The sequence below is a fragment of the Saccopteryx leptura genome, chromosome 7 (genome assembly GCF_036850995.1).
Source record: "Saccopteryx leptura isolate mSacLep1 chromosome 7, mSacLep1_pri_phased_curated, whole genome shotgun sequence".
In the NCBI taxonomy this organism is placed as follows: Eukaryota; Metazoa; Chordata; class Mammalia; order Chiroptera; family Emballonuridae; genus Saccopteryx; species Saccopteryx leptura.
This window is the reverse complement of record NC_089509.1, coordinates 8,950,122-8,972,374: the sequence shown is the minus strand read 5'-3', so window position 1 is coordinate 8,972,374 and position 22,253 is coordinate 8,950,122. Positions and strand designations below refer to the sequence as shown.

The window sequence follows — 22,253 nt, the reverse complement described above, 5'->3', positions numbered from 1 at the left end:
TCACCCTGGGAGCCTTCCTCTCCTACCTTCCTCAGTAGTGTGATAGTTGCTCACGAGGGTGCTCAAATCCCCACTCCATCACTAGGGTAACTAAGCAAATAAAACTAGTATGCACTCACTAAATGTTAGCTGTTATTATACCTGGCTCGGTTTCTCTTATGATGGCCTAGCTTGTCCTGCAGATGTGCTGAACCTTGTAGGAAAGATACCCACACTTGGCATTGTCACTCATGGAAAGTTCTCCATGAAGGAGCACCCTCCAGAAGCCAAGCAGTCAGCACAGCCCAGTGCTGAGCACGTTGGTATCACAGGTCGCCTATGCATACGCAGCCCCACCCCAGCAGTGAGGGCCTTGTGCCCACAAGTGCACACACTTTTGAAGGTAATTGAAAGAATGGTAATCATATATATTTTTGGTAAGAGGTCAGATACATTTGAAAACAAGGAGAAGCTTGGTTTTTATTCAGAAGAACAAAGGGGAGTATGATCTTGAAGATCTGTAAAGGGATGTAATGTTTGTTCAAAAACATTAGAAATCTTTCTGATTAACTGAGTTTCTAAATAAACACATGATATGAAGTTCTGTTGGTTATGAAGGAAACTGACTTCCTCAAAATCTTTTCTAGGACACAGTGAACTTCTCTTCAGTCCTGAAAAAGGAGGTTAGATTTAAAAGAAATTTGAGCTTGCTTAGTTTTAATAAAATAGTATTGTTTTCACTTCAGTAGTGGACAGGCAGGGAGGGAACTGAAAAGGGGGTGGAAGGAAATTTCTGGGGTGATGAGCATGTTTTGTAAAGATACAGATTGGGATATAGTGTATACATTTGTCAAAAGTCATAACTTTACATCTAAGATCTTTGCATCTTACTGTGTGTAAATTGTACTTTAATTTTTTAGAAGGAAGGAAAGGAGGAAGAGAGATTTCCAGTTAAACATAATAGACACCATATTCATTTTAGGATCTGCTCTAAAAACCTCACTAAAATGAGAGTAAAAAGACAGTTAGGTATAAACCCATGAAGACAGAGAGACCAGCAGAGAAGAGTGCAGGAACAAGAGAGCTCATCCCCTTTTTGAAGATGAAAAGTGCTTGGTCAAGGCACATATGGGAGTTGATGCTTTCTGCTCCTACCCCCTTCTCTCTATCTATCTATCTATCTCTCTTTCTCTCTCCTCTCTCATCTCTTCTCTCTCTAAAATGAATAAATTTTTTTAAAAAAGAAAGACACAAGTTTCTAGATTAGAAGGGTTCACACACAAAATTTTTTTATATACAAAAAAATAAAAATTCGAATGGTCTTGCCCTCTCAACAGCTTCCTGTGAGCTAAAGAGCAATGGGACAGCACCTTCAAAGTTCTGAGCGAAGGTGCTTTCAACCTAGAATTTAGTACCCAACAACAGTGTCTGAGAGAACAAAGCCTTTTCAAACACTTCAACGCATGTACTGCTGTGCCCCTTTCTCAGGAAATGACAGGAGGCTATGCCACAGCACAATAGACAAGTGAAACAGGAAAAAAAAATAAAAGATTCAGGAAACCAAGAATATAGGAAAGAGAGGAGGGCCAGCCGCACCGCAGTGCTTCTACAGGAACCTAAGAAGCAACCCCCGACGGGCGCAAGGCCGTAGCGGGAGGTCCGAGCGTGATTTCTTTCAACATTTAGTAAAACAACGAATTAAAAGCTTATGGCCATTCTGATGGGGAAAAATATGTTTACGTATATAGACAACTACACAGGGTGAAAAGGAAAAGCATATGTATTTTTAAATGCCCAAGGAAAGTCACAATCATAACAATGTACACAATACTGTAAACGCTGACTTAACTACAATCTCCCAGAACAGAGCGTGAAGACAGGGCGGAAAGGCAGAGGTACTATGAGCGAGCCAAAGCCTCACCTACCATGGTAGAAAGTCGGGAGGTCCTCCCTGAACCGGCAGCGAGGAAAGCGACAGGTGGGCCTGAGCTGTATGGAGACGGACAGCCGAAGACACTGCCCAGGGCTCAGAACAGCTGTGGGCCTGAGACTGGGGCAGGAGCTAGGGCAAGACATTACAGTAGAAGTCTTTCAGTGCTTTTCTTTTTTTTAATTTGGGAAAAATAAAATATATACACAGGGGTGGGCAAAAGTAGGTTTACGGTTGTGAGTACACAAAAGTTTATTTTATTTTTTTTGTTTTTTGCTTTATTTGAGGGATTTATACAAGAAACATATCTCACTTCCATAGCTTCTTGATGGACATGTTTTCCTCATTATCCTTCTACGTGCCCTTACTACCGCCATCCCAAAGTCCCCCCAGAAGATGGAGATGCGCTGTCCCCAAGAGGCATACGCACCAGCTTCGTGCACACACCCTTCACGCCAGCCCCTCACCCCTCACACGCCAGCTTCGTGCACACACCCTTCACGCCAGCCCCTCACACGCCAGCTTCGTGCACACACCCTTCACGCCAGCCCCTCACCCCTCACACGCCAGCTTCGTGCACACACCCTTCACGCCAGCCCCTCACACGCCAGCTTCGTGCACACACCCTTCACGCCAGCCCCTCACACGCCAGCTTCGTGCACACACCCTTCACGCCAGCCCCTCACACGCCAGCTTCGTGCACACACCCTTCACGCCAGCCCCTCACACACCAGCTTCGTGCACACACCCTTCACGCCAGCCCCTCACACGCCAGCTTCGTGCACACACCCTTCACGCCAGCCCCTCACACGCCAGCTTCGTGCACACACCCTTCACGCCAGCCCCTCACACGCCAGCTTCGTGCACACACCCTTCACGCCAGCCCCTCACACGCCAGCTTCGTGCACACACCCTTCACGCAGCCCCTCACACGCCAGCTTCGTGCACACACCCTTCACACCAGCCCCTCACACGCCAGCTTCGTGCACACACCCTTCACGCCAGCCCCTCACACGCCAGCTTCGTGCACACACCCTTCACGCCAGCCCCTCACACGCCAGCTTCGTGCACACACCCTTCACGCCAGCCCTCACACGCCAGCTTCGTGCACACACCCTTCACGCCAGCCCCTCACACGCCAGCTTCGTGCACACACCCTTCACGCCAGCCCCTCACACGCCAGCTTCGTGCACACACCCTTCACGCCAGCCCCTCACACGCCAGCTTCGTGCACACACCCTTCACGCCAGCCCCTCACACGCCAGCTTCGTGCACACACCCTTCACGCCAGCCCCTCACACGCCAGCTTCGTGCACACACCCTTCACGCCAGCCCCTCACCCCTCACACACCAGCTTCGTGCACACACCCTTCACGCCAGCCCCTCACCCCTCACACACCAGCTTCGTGCACACACCCTTCACGCCAGCCCCTCACCCCTCACACACCAGCTTCGTGCACACACCCTTCACGCCAGCCCCTCACACACCAGCTTCGTGCACACACCCTTCACGCCAGCCCCTCACACGCCAGCTTCGTGCACACACCCTTCACGCCAGCCCCTCACACGCCAGCTTCGTGCACACACCCTTCACACCAGCCCCTCACACACCAGCTTCGTGCACACACCCTTCACGCCAGCCCCTCACACGCCAGCTTCGTGCACACACCCTTCACGCCAGCCCCTCACACGCCAGCTTCGTGCACACACCCTTCACGCCAGCCCCTCACACGCCAGCTTCGTGCACACACCCTTCACGCCAGCCCCTCACACACCAGCTTCGTGCACACACCCTTCACGCCAGCCCCTCACACACCAGCTTCGTGCACACACCCTTCACGCCAGCCCCTCACACGCCAGCTTCGTGCACACACCCTTCACGCCAGCCCCTCATGCTCCTGGCCTGAGCTCAGCAATTTTTCTTAGGTTGATTCCTCCAGGGTCAGGTTCATTTTCGAGAATGGATCTTCAAAATGTCCAGCCAAGCCTCCTCGTTAGGGGATGGAAATTCAGTTTTTCTGCCAACGGGACCAGGGTGAAGCAGAGCTGAGTCCAGGAGGTTGGTCCTATCAGCCATGATAACCTTGACACTCTTGGTGGCCCTGAAGCCATCCAGTTGGTCGAGCAGCTCCAGCATGGTGCCCGCCCTTCGCTGCCCCTCCAGAAGCCCCTCCACCTGTGTGGAGCCAATGGAAGCAACTTTGTTCATGAAGATGATGAGGAGCATGTTCTCATGCTATGATGAACAGCTCCCTCACCATTCTTGCCCCTTGCCCAGTGGATTTCTGTACCAGTTCAGAGCCAGAGACATGAATGAGTATAATCTGTATGAGGAGCCGCAGCCCGGGCCAACCGTGTCTTCCCAGTGCCCGGGTCCATGCAGCAGCACTCACACGGCTGCGCAATGCCCAGTGCTTCACAGAGCTCAGGGGGCTTAATGGGCAGCCCACTGACTTCTTCAATCTCTTTGATCTGCTTGTCCAGCCCACCGATCGTCTTGTAAGTTGAATCCAGCACCTTTTCCACCATCACCACTGACACCCAGTGGGTCGACTTTGTTGGGCAGGATCTTGTGCAGAGTGTAGCTATCATTTCTTAGAGCCACTGGCAGCTGTGTCACGTCATTGATGTCAATGTTCTTGTCCACATCTATGAAAAACTTGCCCTCAGGATGTACTTTAACCGACACTTCTCTTTTTATCGATGGCCCAGAGTACTTCCCTGGCATAGGACCCTGTTCCTACAGTGGCTGTAGCTCCTCCCACAATAGGCAAATTTTGCATTAAGCTCATTCTTTAGTACCTGCATCTGTGGGAGATTTGGGCTCTCATCTCCACGATCAGCTGAGCTCTTCATCCCGGACAGGTAATATTGGCAGAGTCCACTGCCTGCCTTCCCCTTCCCCTCCAACTGCCCTGGTCCTTCAACTACCACCTTCCCTGTGTTGCGGAGGCTGCCAGCATCCAGAATTTATTCTTACTTTATTATCCATAATTATTGTATTATTTTCCATACAAAAAACTAGTAAACCTACCTTTGCCCACCCCTGTACTTCTTTAATTCTCTGAAAAAGAGAGGTGAGTTCTTTTGATAATTTGAGAGTAGAATTTCATTCTGTTCTCCACTTTTATTAAATTATCCTTTTGGTTGGTAACTGAAACCAAGAGATTACATTGCCCTTCCTTAAATATTAGGTTGGGCCAACCTGGCATGATGTGTGTGAATTTGCAAATACAAAAAGGAAATTTGTGAAGGAAATTTCATATTTCTTTATTGTCTTAACTCTGATTTCAAATTTCCATCTATCTTGAATTCAATTTCAGTCATTGAGCTTCCTTATCATCTACCTCAAGGATATGCAAAGGTCCTGGGGCAAAAGTATTCCAGGAAACTCTTATAATATTCAGTTCACACTGGCTTTCCCCAAGACCCTGTTATCTCAAGCATGTTGTCCCAAGAAGTTGCACAATCTGGTGGCTCCCATGTGAAGCAGAGGTTCTCAGTAGAGTGGGAATGCATTTCTGCGCAGGGCCACATTTCCCTCTGAGGTCAGGCCACCTCTCTGGAACACAGATACCTGCCAGTGGTGGAAGGCCTCCATCCCTCCTGCCTTGGGGAATCACCCCAGCTCCCCAGCTCTCCCCACTTCCCTCTCCACCTCAAGCCATCCAGCAAAGTCTGTCTGACCAGTGAAGGCCTCCAGGAAAGACCAAAGGGACCTGTCTTCAAGCTGCTTCAGCTTTCAGCCCTTCTAGCACCCTTGGACTAAGACCACAAAGCCCAACTCTCTTGGAATGAGAGGAAGAAAGAATTCAGAGAACCACACACAAATTCCTGTCTCAGTAAAGTTCTCTGTCCCCTTGATCTGGAGACACAAAGGAAGGCCAGTTATCAGGACCTTTGTACAACAGGTCCTAACCCATTGCTATCAAATGTGGAAGAACTGAGACCATTGAATGCTCACTAGGTCAGTGAGTCCTATTCAGCCCAGGGCTGTAAGAATTTGGAAAACAGAGAGCTGGGGGAAGGAGGGGAAGGTTGAAATAGCTCCTTTCTCTAATAGGCCTTATTAGGGGGCTCCTCTGTCTTTCCAGCTTCTGTGTTTCACCTTGCACTTGACCAAGTCTCTCCTTGGCATCTTAGTCTGGAAGTGTCTATGCTACATGCATTAAAAAGTTGAGTGGCATTGACAGGACTAGGGATTGACATTAGGCACGAACAGAGTCCCCAAAGCTACAAAGAGGCCCTGCCTCAGGCGTACTGTCAGACACGCTCCCGGCACCAAGTCAGCCCTGGCCAGACCAGAGCCAAACCATGAACAGAACCCATGGAGGCAGTGCTGCTCTGGCAAACTGGTGTTTCGTTCTGTTCAATACTTTCAAATGATATTTTGTAATTTTTAAAGTAATCTAGAAACAAACACAGGGTTCTTTTGTAAGCTATTAGAAGAGGTAATTGACTAATCATATGTGAGAACATCTAGCCTTCGAAAGGGAAGAAGCATCAACTCATATGAAGTAATCCCCGCGCCCCCGCATCCCCGCGTCCCCATGGTGGGAGTCGCTCTGTTCACACAGCTCAGGCAGGGTTCTCATATTCACCTTCGCACACGCAGAAGGTAGTGTTCAAGCCCTTCCACCCTGCAGGGAGTACTCCCTAATATCACTGATAGGGAAGGATTTGTTTAAGCATCTCACCTCTGCTAGACAGACATTTACCTTAACAAATGATGTTAGAACTTGCTTGCCACCAGCCAGGTAGCTCAGTTGGTTAGAGCATCATCCCCAATCCTGACCTGTGGTGGCACAGGATAAAGCATCAACCTGAAATGCTGAGGTCACAGGTTCAAAACCCTGGGCTTACCTGGTCAAGGCACATATGGGAGTTGACACTTCCTGCTCCTCACCTCCCCCCTTCTCTCTTTCTCTTTCTCTCCTAAAATGAATAAAGTATTTTTTAAAATTTCTAAAAAGAAAAGATCATCATCCCCAATACACCAAGGTTGTGGGTCCAACCCCCAGTCAGGGCACATACAAGAAAGAATCAATGAATGCATAAATAAGTGGAGCAACAAATTAACATTTCTCTCTCTCTCTCAAATCAATAAATGAAAAAAAAATTTAATAAAACTTCAATATAATCAAATGTCAAAATGATCTAGAGGTGTTTTCTCTGAATCTATGTAATTACCCTGTTAAAATTAATTGTCTAAATAAAATTTTAAAAAATAAATAACTAAAACTTGCTTGCTACCTATCAATCCTTAGCTTTAAAAAAAATAATTCCCAGTGAATAAGCAGGAGCACCTTCCAAAGCATTAATGCATTATTGGCATTCATTTCACAAATATGTAAGATGATAGAGGTCTAAGTCACTGAGGGTCGAAGTATTGGTTTTGAAATAATTTGGCATTGACTTTTTGAAGTAAATCAAAATTTTAGGCAGTAGCAACCACATGATCACTTTTGAACGTGCGTATAACATTCCATACCATTCATGGGCTTCTGTTTTCAGCTAAAATGACTGCAAGGCCCCCTTGGCAGGTGGCCGACCCCGCCCACTACTCAATGAGTAAGGGCTCCGAGCTCCCAGCCCTCAGGTCTTCGAGGCCCAGGCAGCCTCTGCTGACACCTGGTGGCAGACTGCCGGCAGCGGAACCAGGTCCAGAGAGGATTAACCTCGACCTGACTTGCTGCCCGGACTTCTAGTCTGTGTAACAAATATTGATTAAAACAGCAGGAAAAAGTGGAAGACAAAAATCTACCGATGAATGGCCAGGCATTATTCAGCACCAATAATAATAATTAATAATAAAAATCCTAGGCAGGTATCTAGAAAATTCAAATTGCAAATCCTGCCTTTGCAAGATTTTTCTTCCCAAAGATTATATTTGTTTACACAACCTCTGAATCCACCTCTGTATCCATTCATTAAACCATCCCCACTCTACTCCCATGTTAAGCAAGTTATGCCCAGAGAATAGAAAAATGGATGGCTTTATTCTTACAAAAAAGGAATTTTAATTGTTCTGCTGTCAATTAACTCCGTCCTAATTGGGAACAACTCCAACCAGAAGAAAGGGGACATGATACCAAACATCTGACAGGTTAGTGTGCTGAAGGTTAGTTGCATCCAAGGGTAAAGGCCCCTCAGGGAAGTGAATGGAAAGAAAGACTTCTTGGAGAATAAAGAATGAGTCCATCCCTGGGTCCCAAGAACACTGCTGGGCTGTGGTTGAAGCTAACAGGTTGGGGAGAGGGAACCAGCATGCAGCAGGAAACACCTGCCTTGTAGGAAAAGGCCGGGCTCCACTGCCCAATGTTTGGTGTGGGATAACCCCTTGTTCTGGGGCTGAAAGGCCCCTCTGTGTAAAAAGGATGAATAGTCTTCTTCATGAAATAGCAGTGTGACATTGTCCCCCAGATAGACTGTGTATGTCCCAAGCTAAGTCATCTCCCTGAAGCCTCAGAGTCACTCTGGGAGGTCAGTGGTATTCTCCCCACCCACCATGAGAAGACACTGAGTCCCAGGGGCTGAGCAGCTTGCCCAAGGTCACACCTGTAAGCTCGTAACACAGCGCATGCTTCTCCGACACAGGGCCAGCCAGCTTCAAAGCCAGTGCTCTTACCTCCTCATCACTCTTGCCTAAAGCAAACACAGAAAGATAAATAATTCCAATAATGCAAAATTGCACCATTCGCCTTTTTCAATTTATATAATTTCAAATGTCACCACACGTTCACTTCTAGGTCACTTTTACAACAAGCAACTTTGCTTTAAAGCAAGTGGTGGGGGGGAACCCTGCTATAATTTGTACAGTTGTAAAATCCACTGTTCAGTTTCCTACTCAGCTTTCCAGGGACAGTTCAAACAGAACAAATGACAACCTAGGACACTACCTTGCTGTTGTGAATAACACCACAGCGTTCCTTCCAGCTGAGGAAAACCAACGAGAGGCGCAGGACCACTACCCCCAGCACAGAGGACCCACAGAAAGACTGCACGCTGCATGAACGTGCAGGTGCAGCAGCAGCCAGATTCCAACCAATAAAAACTGTTAGCAAGATTCTTAATCTAGTTTCCTCAATTCCATTTTTTTATTATTATTGATTTTAGAGAGAGAGAGAGAGAGGTATCAACTCGTAGTTACTTCACTTTAATTGCTCATTGATCACTTCTCGTTCATGCCTGCAACCCCTTGCTCAAACCAGACAGCTTAGGCTCAAGCCAGTGACCTTGGCATCATGCCGATGACCCCATGCTCAAACTGATGACCTAGCGTGGTTTTGAATCGGCGACCTCGGTGTTCGGGGGCTACACTCTATCCACTGCACCACCACGGGTCAGGCTCTTCAATTCCATTTGAAACACAGTCATTCAGGACTGCTAACCAGTTACTCCAGAGCCCAGTCAACATCAGAGCATAAATCTGGATAACTATTTCAAGTAAAGAAGCTTCTAAAATTTATCCAATCTACAAGGGTCTGCTTTGCTATGAGATGAGCTTCAAGAATCTCTAAAGTTTTGCTTTATAAATTTAAATACAATCTTGAAGTCATTCACTCATTCAAGAAATATTTATGATGGCTGACTAAGTGCCAGGCACAGTTCTATGTACCGGGCACACTCTAATAGCAGGAGATGGACCAGAAAGGATTTAAAAAAAAATAGAGTTAGAGGAACAGGGAGTGCTGCAGGGGGCAGGCATCTACTAGTTCACATAGAGTGAGCAGAGATATCTTTAACAGCATTTAAGTGGACACCTGATAGAAATGATAAAACAACCCACAGAAATAATTGGGAGAAAGGGCATTCAAGCGGAAGGCAGAGCAAATGTGATGGCCCTGAGGTATGAGTATGTTTGGCATGCCCCAGGAGGAGCACCAAGGCCAAGGTGGCTGCTGCAGAGAGGGCAGGTGCTGGTTGAGGTCACAGAGGAGGGGGGCGGCTGACCATGCAGGACCCGGTAACTAAGCCTCCGCAAGAAATTGAATTTTTCTCTGAGCAAAGGCTTTACGCATGACAGGACCTGACTTACGCTGTAGAAGCATCACTCTGATTCCTGGTAGAGAAGTGTAGTGGGGAAGGGGTTGGAACAGGGAGCCCCACTCAAAAGTGAGGGATGCTGGTGCCTTGGACCAGACGGCAGCAGTGAAAAGGTTAGAGGAGGGTTGATATACTTTGAAGGTGGAGCACATGACTGGCTGACGGACTGGATTTGGGTACAGGAGGAAAAAGAGAAATGACTCCAAGGTCTGGGGCCTGAACAAATGGATAAATAGAATTTTTTCCTTTGGTGGAGAAGACTAAGGAGGGACCAGGTTTGGGGAGAAAGCTCAGCAGCTCAGTTTCTGACATGTACAAGTCCGAGATATCTGTTAGTTGATACCTATTAGCCACCTTAATGAAGATGTAGAGTAGCCAGATAGATGAACAAGTGTGTGACTCACGGGGGAGATCTGGGCTGGGTATATACCTGGGAGTGTACATGCCTGACCTGTGGTGGCACAGTGGGTAGAACACTGACCTGGAATGCTGAGGTCGCTGGTTTGAAGCCCTGGGCTTGCCCAGTCAAGACACAGATAATAGGCAATCAATGAACAACTAAAGTGAAGCAGCTGTAAGTTGATACTTCTTATTCCCCCACCCCTCTCTCTACTCTCTCTGTAAAATCAATAAACTAAAATATTTTAAAATAAAATAGAATTGGGAGTGTGCAGCATCTAGTTGTTATTTAAAGTTGTGAAATTCAAGGGAAGGGCAGTTACTGGCTTGGTGGAAAAAGTGAAGGGATTAAGCAAAAAGAAAACAACAAAAAACTCATTCACAAACAATAGTACAGTGATTAACAGAGGGAAAGAGTGGGGTGGGGGTAGAAGAGGGCAAAACGGGGACACATGGTGATGGAGACTTGACTTGGGGGGTGAACGATGCGGATGATGTATCATAAAACTGTACACCTGAAACCTCTATAATTTCATTTTTTAAAAAGAGCTTTCTCCTCATCCTCTCTTCTTTCTCTCTCTTCCCCAAGTGAAAACACAGTGAGAAGGTGTCTGCAAGCCAGAGAAAAAGCCCTCCCCAGGAACCAAATCTGCCAGCACTTTGGTCTTGGACTTCCCAGGCTCCAGAACCACAAGAAATAAATGTTTGTTATTTCAGCTAAAATAAATAAATAAGTAACATTGTGAGATACATGAGATCATCAAGAGAGAGGGTGTAATTAAAGAAGGTGGAGGACTGAGCCTGGGGTGTTCCAGGGTTGAAAGGTGACAGAGAGGAGGAAGGACCAGCAAAAGAAAATGAGCACAAGTGGAGCACAGGAAGCCAGAGGAAGAGAATGTTTGCAAGAAGGGTGTCAGCTGGTTCTCTGCACAAGATGCTTCTGATAGGTTACATCACTTGAAGACACAGAATCATATTCTTTTGGCAATCAGAGTTATTTCAGTACAGTGATTGGGGACAAAAGCCCAACTGGAATGTTCACGAGAAAATGAGAGAAGGTGGAGTGCAGAGGTGCAGATAACTGGCAAGGAATTTTACTGTAAAGGGAAAATGGAACACCTGTTGTGGGAGGGTCATGAAGGGGGACCTTCCGGTGTGTTCGTGTGCTGGTGGGAGCGATCCAGTGCAGACGGGAGCCATGCTGGTGCAGGAGGCAAAGGTGCTCATGAGGGCTCAAGGGGCTGTGCATGCTCAGGCAGACTTGGAAAGGGGCACCACTGGCCACCGTCACAAGGAGGGGAAGTGGTAGTGAAACCTGAGCAAGCTATCTTCTGATGGCCTCTATTTTCTGTGACACAGGAAGCAAGGGTGGCTGCTCAGAGTGAGGAGAGGAGGTGTGAGGGTTGAGGGCCTGGGCGAACCTGGGAGATCTTAGGAACTAAGGACACGTAAAGCCACAGGGTAGCATTAGGAATGCACAGGAGTTTTAGCAGTCATGAACAAAAGCTTTGTTAGCCTGTTTTTATCCGGCCATGTGCTGCTATTCCAGCGCAGGTGAGGAGAAGGAGTGGAATTAAAACTGGGGGCATGAGGATGGTAAGGGAAAGTGAGGGTCTGTAGAGAGAATTGGTGGAGGAGCAGGCTCTCAATTAGGTTAAAGAAAGGAGCAGTAGAAAGAAGATAGGGTCAATGATCTATAGGTCTAATGACGTTGAAGAACTGCTGGAGGGGGCAGCAGAGGGAGAGATGTAGAGAGACAGGAGCAGCGGCTGGAGAATGGGAGGCACAATATTGAGTTTATGTTGTGGGGTAGGACATGGTCACTGATAATGTCTGTGGCTAAGGGGTGACTGTGGGAGCAGGTGCCGAGGCAAAATCAATGATAAGAGTGTTGCAGTGGAACTGGTCAATGACCCAAAAGGCCTTGTGTGGCTGGAAGCCTTGTCCATAGTGGATTAGGACAAGAAGCAGCATTGGAGAGGGCAGCAGAAAGCCAGGAGCAAGGGGGAGAGGCACCCGGGGTCTGCAGGTGTCTGCGCGAGGTGGGTAGTGTGATGGCAGAGGGTGGGCGCTACAGGAGGAGGGAGGGGCAATGATATTTGCCCTAAACATTAAATGATATTTTTGCATTTTGCTTAAAAGAGTTCAACACTGAAAAGATGGAAAATGACAGCTCTTGATCTTTCTGGCTCTCTTCCCCCCCCCCCCCCCCCCCCCCCCCCGGTAAGAAGCAGGTGATAGAGCCCTCGGGGTCCTCACCAGGACCATTTGCCTCAGCCTTGTTAAAGACTGAAAGTACACTGGTCACTGTTTTGGTTTCCCACAAGAATATAATTATCAGTGAAGACATATTTCCTGTGTCTTGGACTTCATAGGAATGAGGCTGAAACCAAAAGCTTGAGTCTCTAAGACAGCACCCCCCAAACAGTCCGCTTTCACTTATTTCAATTGTTATATGATATCATCTGGGACCTGAAATGGATTTTCTGCATCTCAAATCTCGCTGCCTTTGAATGGCATTACTTATGAACACTCAGGTGAATGTCAGAAGCCCAGAATAGAGCAGGGTTGCCGATCCTTACAAAACCACGTTGTGAGGCAGCATGACACATATCCTGTATGCTTCTTTTAAATCATTACACATTAGGTGATCATCTCACTGACTAACAATCAAAAAATGAGTTTCCAAAGGCCATTACCCAAAGTTAGCATTAGTATTACACACCAAAGTGCACACCAGGGATAGGGGAAGTGGTCTCAGGTCTGACTCATTAGATAAATACATCTCCTTTGATGGAAAGCAATGACAAAAGCTGTGTCCTCCCTGCCCAGTCCTCACCTCCCATAGAAGCTGGAAGTGCTGAGTGAAAGGTTAAGAGTGCCAGGGAGTGTTCTTTTTTTGTTTGTTTGTTCTTGTTTTTGTTTTGTTTTTGTATTTTTCCAAAGTTAGAAGCAGGGAGGCAAACAGACTCCCACATGCACCCAACCGGGATCCACCAGGCATGCCCACCAGGGGGCGATGCTCTGCCCATCTGGGGCATTGCTCCATTGCAGCCGGAGCCATTCTAGTGCCTGAGACAGAGGCCATGGAGCTGACCTTAGTGCCGGGCCAACTTTGCTCCCATGGAGCCTTTGCTGCATGAGGAGAAGAAAGAGAGAGAGAGAGAGAGAGAGAGAGAGAGGAAGGAGAGGGGGAGGGGTGGAGAAGCAGATGGGCGCTTCTCCTGTGTGTCCTGACCAGGGAATCGAGCCTGGGACTTCCACACACCCAGCCGATGCTCTACTGCTGAGCCAACTGGCCAGGTCCTAGAGTGCCGGTGAGTTTTACATGGTGGGTTCAACGCGAGAGATGGGTACATCTACAGCTGCAAAGACCCAAGACCCATTGTCTTGATGGTAGAGTTCAAAATAGTAACCTCAAACCAATTAAATAATGTTTCCCCTCACTCCAATTACCTTTGCTAATCTGATCATCAGAATTTTCTAAGAGTAAAATGAAAGGAAACTGGCATTAACCCATAATCAGAGTCCTTCCCCCAACACACACAATGAAAAAAAAGATGCCAAGAGTCTGGATCCCCAGACTCTGTCATACTTGGACTACTCTGCCCAAGAGAGTTCCATGTGGTTCAGGATCTCGGGTTCCCCCCACCCCTCCCCTCTGCAGGAAGTAGGAAAGCCTCATTCTTCCCTTCCCTCCTCTCCTTAGCAATCTGCAGCAGTTTTCCAAGGGGGCCCAGGCTAGGCACCGCTCTGGGTGTCCCAAACAGGCAGAAGCATCGTCACCTCTCCTGCATGTGTCCTGGGAGAGGAAAGGAGAAGAGAATTAAACACCTTTGCAGTGGCAACAAGTTCCTCAAACGCACATCAAACTAGGCTTGGCTATTTAATGGCTGGGGCCTGTATGTCCCTTTGTCACAAGATAGAAAAGAAGCTCTCCTCAACTGAGAATTGCAAAAATGCATTCAGAAGGGGTGCCAGCCAACAAAAATGGTAGACTGTCTCTCGGCCTGTGGTTGACAGCCTTCCTGCCATGTCTCTCCAAGGGCCTCATACCTCTTGTTCCAGAGAGTAGCAGTATGTGGGATTTGAAGCCAGAAGAAATCTGCTCTGTGATTTATCAGATTTTAGGCTGTGGGCAAGTGGTTTAACATCTTGACAGCATATCAACTTCCAAAATGAAGTTGATAGGGGTGCACTGCTCATAATAATCATAAAATGTTTAATGAGCACTAACCCCATGGTAGGCACTGACTAGTGGGTGCATTGTGGGTGATGTCTCACTTGACCCCCAAAATTCTATGAGGTAGGCATTACCCTCTCCTTTCCCAGGTGGGGCTACTTACCCCTACTTAACTGGAGGATGTGTGTGTGCTTTTACACATGCAGTTCCTAGCATACAGTGATGGTTCACAAACAACATGAGACTTCTCAGCCATAAGTAAGAGAGCGATCATTGATAATGCGTTAAAATGTACGTTTAAATAATTACATATGCAAAGAAAAACTCTGAAAGTATGAACACCAATCCAAGCAAAGGAGTAACCTTTGAGGAAAGGAATTTTTACTTTTCTACCTTGGATTTGGTTATTTTTAACATGCAAATATTACTTATGTAACTTAAAATTCACCAAAAAGATAAAAAACATTAAAAAATATGCATAGAAAAAAGTATCTTAGGCTCTGACTGGTTGGTTCCATGGAAAGAGCATTGGCCAGCGTGCAGACATCCCGGGTTCAATCCCCGGTCAGGGCATACATGCAAAGCGACCATCTGCTTCTCAGCCCTGCTTCTCTCCCTTCTCTCCCTCTTCCCCTCCCACAACCAGTGGCTCGATTGGTTCGAGCTTTAGTACTGGTTACTGAGGATAACTAGGCTGGTCTGACACTTTCATCCACTGTGACACCACACGTCAGGCACTTTGTGCATTTTCAAACAAATGACATCATTTTATGAGTCCCTCTGCAGTTTCATCCATCCCAACATGGCAAAGTTGTAGGTTTGAGCCCCAGTAAGGGCACATCCAAGAATCAACAAATAAATGCATAAACAAAGAACAAATCCTTGTCTCCCTCTCTCTCTCAAACTAATAAAAAGCTGTCTCAAAAATGGTACATCGGTAAATAATATGGATGCCCCTCATTGTTTTAAGTTAAGCAGTAATCCAGAATATAGATCTAGCATGTCTTTTTTTAACTACTCTCCTATTGGTATCATTTAGGCTATTTATAGTGTTTTTCTATTATAAACAACACTGCAGTGAATTCGCTTACAAATGTCTCCTTCTGCAGGCGTGCGAGGGTTTCTTTGGGATGGATTCTAGGAAGTAGAACTGCTGGGTCAGTAGAATAGATTTTTGTTTATTTTAATAGATACCTCACCAGATTGCTTGCCTAAGTGACTGCACAAATGTATCCTCTCACTGGTGATGCAGGCCCACATCACTGTCAATACTTGTCACCAAATCCTTTCCTTTTTGCCAACCTGATGAATGAAAATGGTAACCTGTTGTTGTTTTCATTTGAATTTCCACAAATAACAGATGTGCATCTTTCCACATGTTTATAAGACATACAGGCTTCCTTTTTTTTATCAATTTATTTTACTAAAATGTGTCCACTTTTCTGTTGCATATTTTTCCTTTTCTCACTAACTTGCAGTAGTTCTTCGTATATTCTGGAAACGCATCCTTTGTCCTTACTACACCAAAGCTTCCACCCATGAACATATAATATCTCTCTTTATTTAGGTATTTTATATTCTCTAGTAACATTTTTATAGCTTTTATGCACACTTAATTTTAGGTTCATTATCAAGCACTTCTGTAGTCTCTTATTAGTTCTCCTAACTTGTCAGTTGGTTCTCTTACAATCCTATTGTCAGCAAATAAATGTTTGTCTTCTTCTTTCCAATATCTGTGGTTTTCTCTAACTTTGCTTTTTGCATTGTGTCCACTACAATAAGACCTGCAGAAGAATTCTGAATGGTCCTGGTGACAGTGGTCATCCTTGTCCTAATCATGTCTAATAGGTGTGCTTAAAAACTTTACTGAATAGCTTTCTGCAGTTGATATCCATGAAGTTAAGGGCATTCTGTTCCAAGTTTTTATTCATTTATGGGGTTGCATATACTCAAATGCAACTATTGAGATAAGCATAATTTCTTACTTCTTTAATCTATAGATTTTGTGAATTATATAAACAGGTTTTCTTTGTGATTTTTTTTAGATTGACTGATTGATTTTAGTGAGAGAAGAAGGGAGAAAGAGAGAGAGAGAGAGACAGGAACATCAAGCTGTCCCTGTATGTACCCTGACTGGGGGTTGAACCATTCAGGACGATGCCCTAACCAACCTGGGCTATCCATATAGCACAATGGGTTTCCTATAGTTTTCAGCCAATCTTCTATTCCTGGTAAAAACCTTTTACAGTCACCATATATTTCTATTTTTTATTTTTACATTCATGTTTATAAGTGAAAAAAGCCTATATGTAACTTTCTAATAAGTACACACCAAAATAAAGGATTATGTGTACATATTTTTGTATTGTTCATTAAAAAGAAAACATACAGGTAAAGATATGCTTAATTTTTCTTTACAAACTTGTGTTTAGCCTGACATAAGTGGCACAGTGAAAAAGCATCAACCTAGAACACTGAGGTTGCCAGTCAGAAGCCCCAGGCTTGCCCAATCAAGGCACAAACGAAAAGAAAATACTATAAGTTGATTCTTCACGCTCCTCCTGCCTCTTTCTTTCTCTCTCTTTCTCTCTCTCTCTTTCTCTTTCTCTCCTCTTTCTAAAATCAATAAATAAGCCTGACTAGGTAGTGGTGCAGTGGATAGAGCATTGGCCTGGGACGCAAAGGATGCAGGTTTGAAACCCCAAGGTTGCTGGCTTGAGCACAGGCTCACTGGTTTGAGCATGAGATCATAGACATGACCCCATGGTCCCTGGCTTGAGTCCAAGGTTTCTGGCTTGAGCAAGGGGTCACTGGCTCAGCTGGAGCCCCTCAGTCAAGGCACATATGAGAAAGTAATCAATGAACAACTAAGGTGCCACAACGAAGAATTGATACTTTTCATCTCTCTCCCTTCCTGTCTGTCTGTCCCTCTCTCTGTCTCTTTCTCTGTCTCTCTCACTAAAAAATAAATAAATAGCCTGACCTGTGGTGGTGCAGTGGATAAAGTGACCTGGAACACTGAGGTTGCTGGTTCAAAATCCTGGGCTTGCCTGATCAAGGCACATATGGGAGTTGATAATTCCTGCTCCTCCCCTTCTCTATCTTTTCTTCTCTCGCCTCACTATAATGAATAAATAAAATCATAAAAATAATAATAATAAATAAATAAAATCAATAAATAAAATCTTAAAAATAAAAACTTATGTTTAAATAGAATGTTTATAAAATGAACTGGAAAAAAGGAATAAAAAATTAAAAAAACAAAATGAACAAATGGAATATGCTTTAACCCAGTGGTAGTCAACCTGGTCCCTACCGCCCACTAGGGGGCGCTCCAGCTTTCATGGTGGGTGGTAGCGGAGCAACCAAAGTATAAATAAAAAGATAGAGTTAACTATAGTAAGTTGTTTTATAAAGATTTATTCTGCCAAACATAGTGAAAATCCGATATAAAGTACTTGGGAAGTAATTATTATTATATGCTTTAACTTGCTGTAACTCTGCTTTATAAATTTTATAAAGTAAAGTTACTACCCTACTTTATAAATCACCATTACTATGGAACCAATGGGCGGTTAGAAAATTTTACTACTAACAGATACAAAAGTGGGCAGTAGGTATAAAAAGTTGACTATCCCTGCTTTAACCTGTTCTACATTTGGGTTAATGCTGTCACCATCAATCCAATCACAATAATCAATTAAGTCTCTACACTTCCCTCTCCTTCTACCTTCCACACCCAGTCATTTCCCAAGTCATTCTGGTACAGTAGCAGATACCAACAAAAGGAAGCAGCAAGGAAAGCAGACATCTCATTAAGCCGAATTAACTAGGAAAGGGCAGTTTCACAGTCACTCCAGTTGTCCATGTAGCAGGGAAGTTGCTTTTTAGTCACCCTAGGCAGCAACCGCACTGTTCTGCCAGATTGTTGTGGGGTGGACAAGGGGGGAGAGGGCAAAGGGAAAATGCCTTTCACTGAGTGCATGCATAGTAGAAATCAAATGATGAAGCAGAATTATGAGGCACGCACAGAAGGAGCCAAAATGGCAACCATAAAGAAGGAGGGGACTAGTCTGGGAAGAAGATCAGATAAGGCAGGGGTCAGGAACCTATGGCTAGCGAGCCAGCTGTGGCTCTTTTGATGGCTGCATCTGGCTTGCAGACAAATCGTTAATAAAAAAAAATAATAACGTTAAAAATATAAAACATTCTCATGTATTACAATCCATTTATTTCCTACCGCTCATGTTCATGGTTGCGAGTGGCTGGAGCCAATCACATCTGTCCTCTGGGACACCACCAATTTTTTTTTTTTTTTTTTTTTTTTTTACAGAGACAGAGAGTGAGTCAGAGAGAGGGATAGACAGGGACAGACAGACAGGAAGAGAGAGAGAGATGAGAAGCATCAATCATTAGTTTTTCATTGCATGCTGCAACACCTTAGTTGTTCATTGATTGCTTTCTCATATGTGTCTTGACTGCGGGCCTTCAGCAGACCAAGTAACCCCTTGCTCAAGCCAGCGACCTTGGGTCCACGCTGGTGAGCTTTTTGCTCAAACCAGATGAGCCCGCACTCAAGCTGGTGACCTCAGGGTCTTGAACCTGGGTCCTTCCACATCCCAATTCGATGCTCTATCCACTGCGCCACTGCCTAGTCAGGCGACAACACCAAATTTTTATTGGATAATGCATAATGTACACGGGTCATTATCCAATGTATGGCTCTCACGGAATTACATTTTAAAATATGTGGTACTCATGGCTCTCTCAGCCAAAAAGGTTCCCGACCCCTGAGATAAGGGCACACAATCCTGGAAGATCCAGGAAAGGGACTGGATGGTGGCAGGGCATAGGCATAGTCCCGGAAAAAGCCAAGAAAGAGATTGGATAGTTTGAAAGAAAGCCTGCTCTTTTCTGAACCCAAGAAAATATGTGGAGGCTTAGCAAAGGACCTCAGGGAAGCCACTACTTTAGCCGGTCCACTTTCTGCCTCTCTGAGGGCATACTATCTCTTTTCACTCTAATCTTGCCACTATTGCTTAAAATCCTCCTACATGTGTGTCCCTGAAATTCTTTTTCTGCAACACTATCAAGGAATCCTATTTCCAGATCTTGCTGGGGTGGACCCGACCTGGTCGCTGTCCTCCTTCAGTAACAATTCTACCTCCTATCTCTAATGGGCGGCCATAGGGTGGAAAGGGCAAGACTGACCTGCCTCCAATCCCAACGCACATGACTGCACTGCCTTGGCTAAATAACTTCATCTCACTGCGCCCAAATTTTCTCTTCTATAAATAAGCGTGATACTACAAAGACTGAACAGTTGTGGCAAAAATTAAATAAGATAATATTTGTAAAGTGCATAACACAACGCTGCCATCTAATGCAGGACCAAATTATGTTAACACTACCTCAAGAAGGTCTCCTCTCCTCTCCTCTCTTCCATTGTGTCCCAGTTCAAAGCCTTCCAGTCTTCACCTGGTCTAGGACAAATGTCCTCTAGCCTTAATGCCATCTGAACAATGCTGGAAAGCTCACTAGTCATGTAATTTACCTGTTTAAAACTTTCCACTGGCTCCCAACTACCAATTAGATAAAGAGTTCCAACTCGTTAGCATGACTTAGAAGGTTCAACTCACCTTTGGGTTTTATCTTCCTCCACTTCATTCCAAGCGCTTACACTCCAGGACACTGAAATTTGTACTGTCTACTGAACACCCCAAGCTCTTTCATATACTTTATTTTTACATATGCTGTTTCTTTTTCCTGAAGGCTTTCCCCGTATTTTTTACTAAACAAAAATTCCTATCCATCTTTTAAGGCAAAGCTTAACTGGTACTTCTTTTAAAACAAAAAGTAATCCCACACAGAATTATTTCATCATCAATAGTTCCATAGCAATTTTCACTGCTATTAAAATTACTTGTCTATATATGTTTCCCCACTTATTGAGGCAAAATTGTATATTATCATTTTTTAAAGATTTTTTAATTGATTGATTTCTTTTTTAAGAGGGGGTGGGGGGGGAGGGAAGCTGGTCATTGCTTGTCATCTGTGTCTTGACAGGGCAAGCCCAGGATTTCAAAGCATCGACTTCAGCATTCTAGGTCAATGCTTTATCCACTGTATTCCTACAGGTCAGGCAAAACTAAATAGTCTTTTATTCTTTTTTTTTTTTTTTTTTTTAGCTCCCCAGAAGCTAGATAATTTGTGCATTCAGCAGTTTATTTAATGAATGAAACAATAAATAAATTTTAAAAATCTAAATAGGCTCTATTAAGTCTTTCAACAAAGAAAGCATCTTCTGATTCTATTATCCACAGTTGAATTTTTTAAAAGAATGGTTTCTCTCAAGTTAGCCTCTACTGCCATGAAACCAATTTGCCATTATGGCAGTTTTAAGGGTTCATGGAATTCTGGAGTTCTGATTAGATACCTGCAGGATGAGAGAGTACTTTTAAATGACTACTCTTCAGGTCCTGGTCATAGCTAGAATTAGGAACTGAGAGTATTCTTTTGAAAGAACATGTTTTCCATGACTAAGATTTGTTCTCAATGATGACAAAACATCCTGCTACTTTCTCTCTCCAAATAAATGAGTTTGGTTCTATTATAGTTTGCTTCTCAAGTCATGAAACAGAGCTCAGATTAAATATATATATATTTTATATATAGCAGCAATATTATTTGTGTAGGTTGAAATACATCAGAAAACCTCCCTAAAATATACTCAATTCAATTTCATGTAGAAAGATGGCATAACTGTCTCTTATAATCCCTCCTAACCAAAAACAGTAACAGTGGCTCTAATGAGAAACTATGGAAAAAATACAAAATAAACAGAATAACCTTCGTCTTATAATCTTTTAAAGAACCCAACAGGCAAGTTATCAAAATAACCCCCAATTTCAGAAAAACAAATGGTGTCTAAAGAACCAATATCCCATGACAATTTTTTAAAAACTATTTTTTTCACTTTAAAAAATTCAAACTTGAAAATTCTGAACTGGAATTCCTAGTCAAGATGGTGGAGTTCAGTGGCCAGGACATGGAAACAACCAAAAAGCCCATCAATAGATGACTGGATAAAGAAGATGTGGCACATACACACTATGGAATACTACTCAGCCATAAGAAATGATGACATCGGATCATTTACAGCAAAATGGTGGGATCTTGATAACATTATACGAAGTGAAATAAGTAAATCAGAAAAAACCAGGAACTGCATTATTCCATACGTAGGTGGGACATAAAAGTGAGACTAAGAGACATTGATAAGAGTGTGGTGGTTACGGGGGGAGGGGGGAGAGGGAGAGGGAAAGGGGGAGGGGGAGGGGCACAAAGAAAACTAGATAGAAGGTGACAGAGGACAATCTGAATTTGGGTGATGGGTATGCAACATAATTGAATGACAAGATAACCTGGACATGTTATCTTTGAATATATGTATCCTGATTTATTGATGTCGCCCCATTAAAAAAATAAAATTATTAAAAAAAAAAAAAAAGATGGTGGAGTTGGTAAACAGGATACTTGCTTCCTCCCATGACTACATCCAAATTACAGCTGAACTACAGAGCCATCATTGAGAACCTCCTGAAGTTTAGACAGACAGACGTCCTAGAACTAAAGATATACAAAAGCCACATGGAGATGAGTAGAAGGGGCAGAGACAGGCTTATACTACACCTACGTGTGGTGGTTAAAAATTGA

The 22,253-nt window shown here is 44.5% G+C and overlaps 1 pseudogene; it reads right to left on the bottom strand.

Annotated features, from left to right (window-relative positions):
* Positions 1-2,218: 2,218 nt before the first annotated feature.
* On the bottom strand, positions 2,219-11,603 carry LOC136378745 (26S proteasome regulatory subunit 8-like; annotated as a pseudogene).
* Between the last annotated feature and the right edge of the window lie 10,650 nt (positions 11,604-22,253).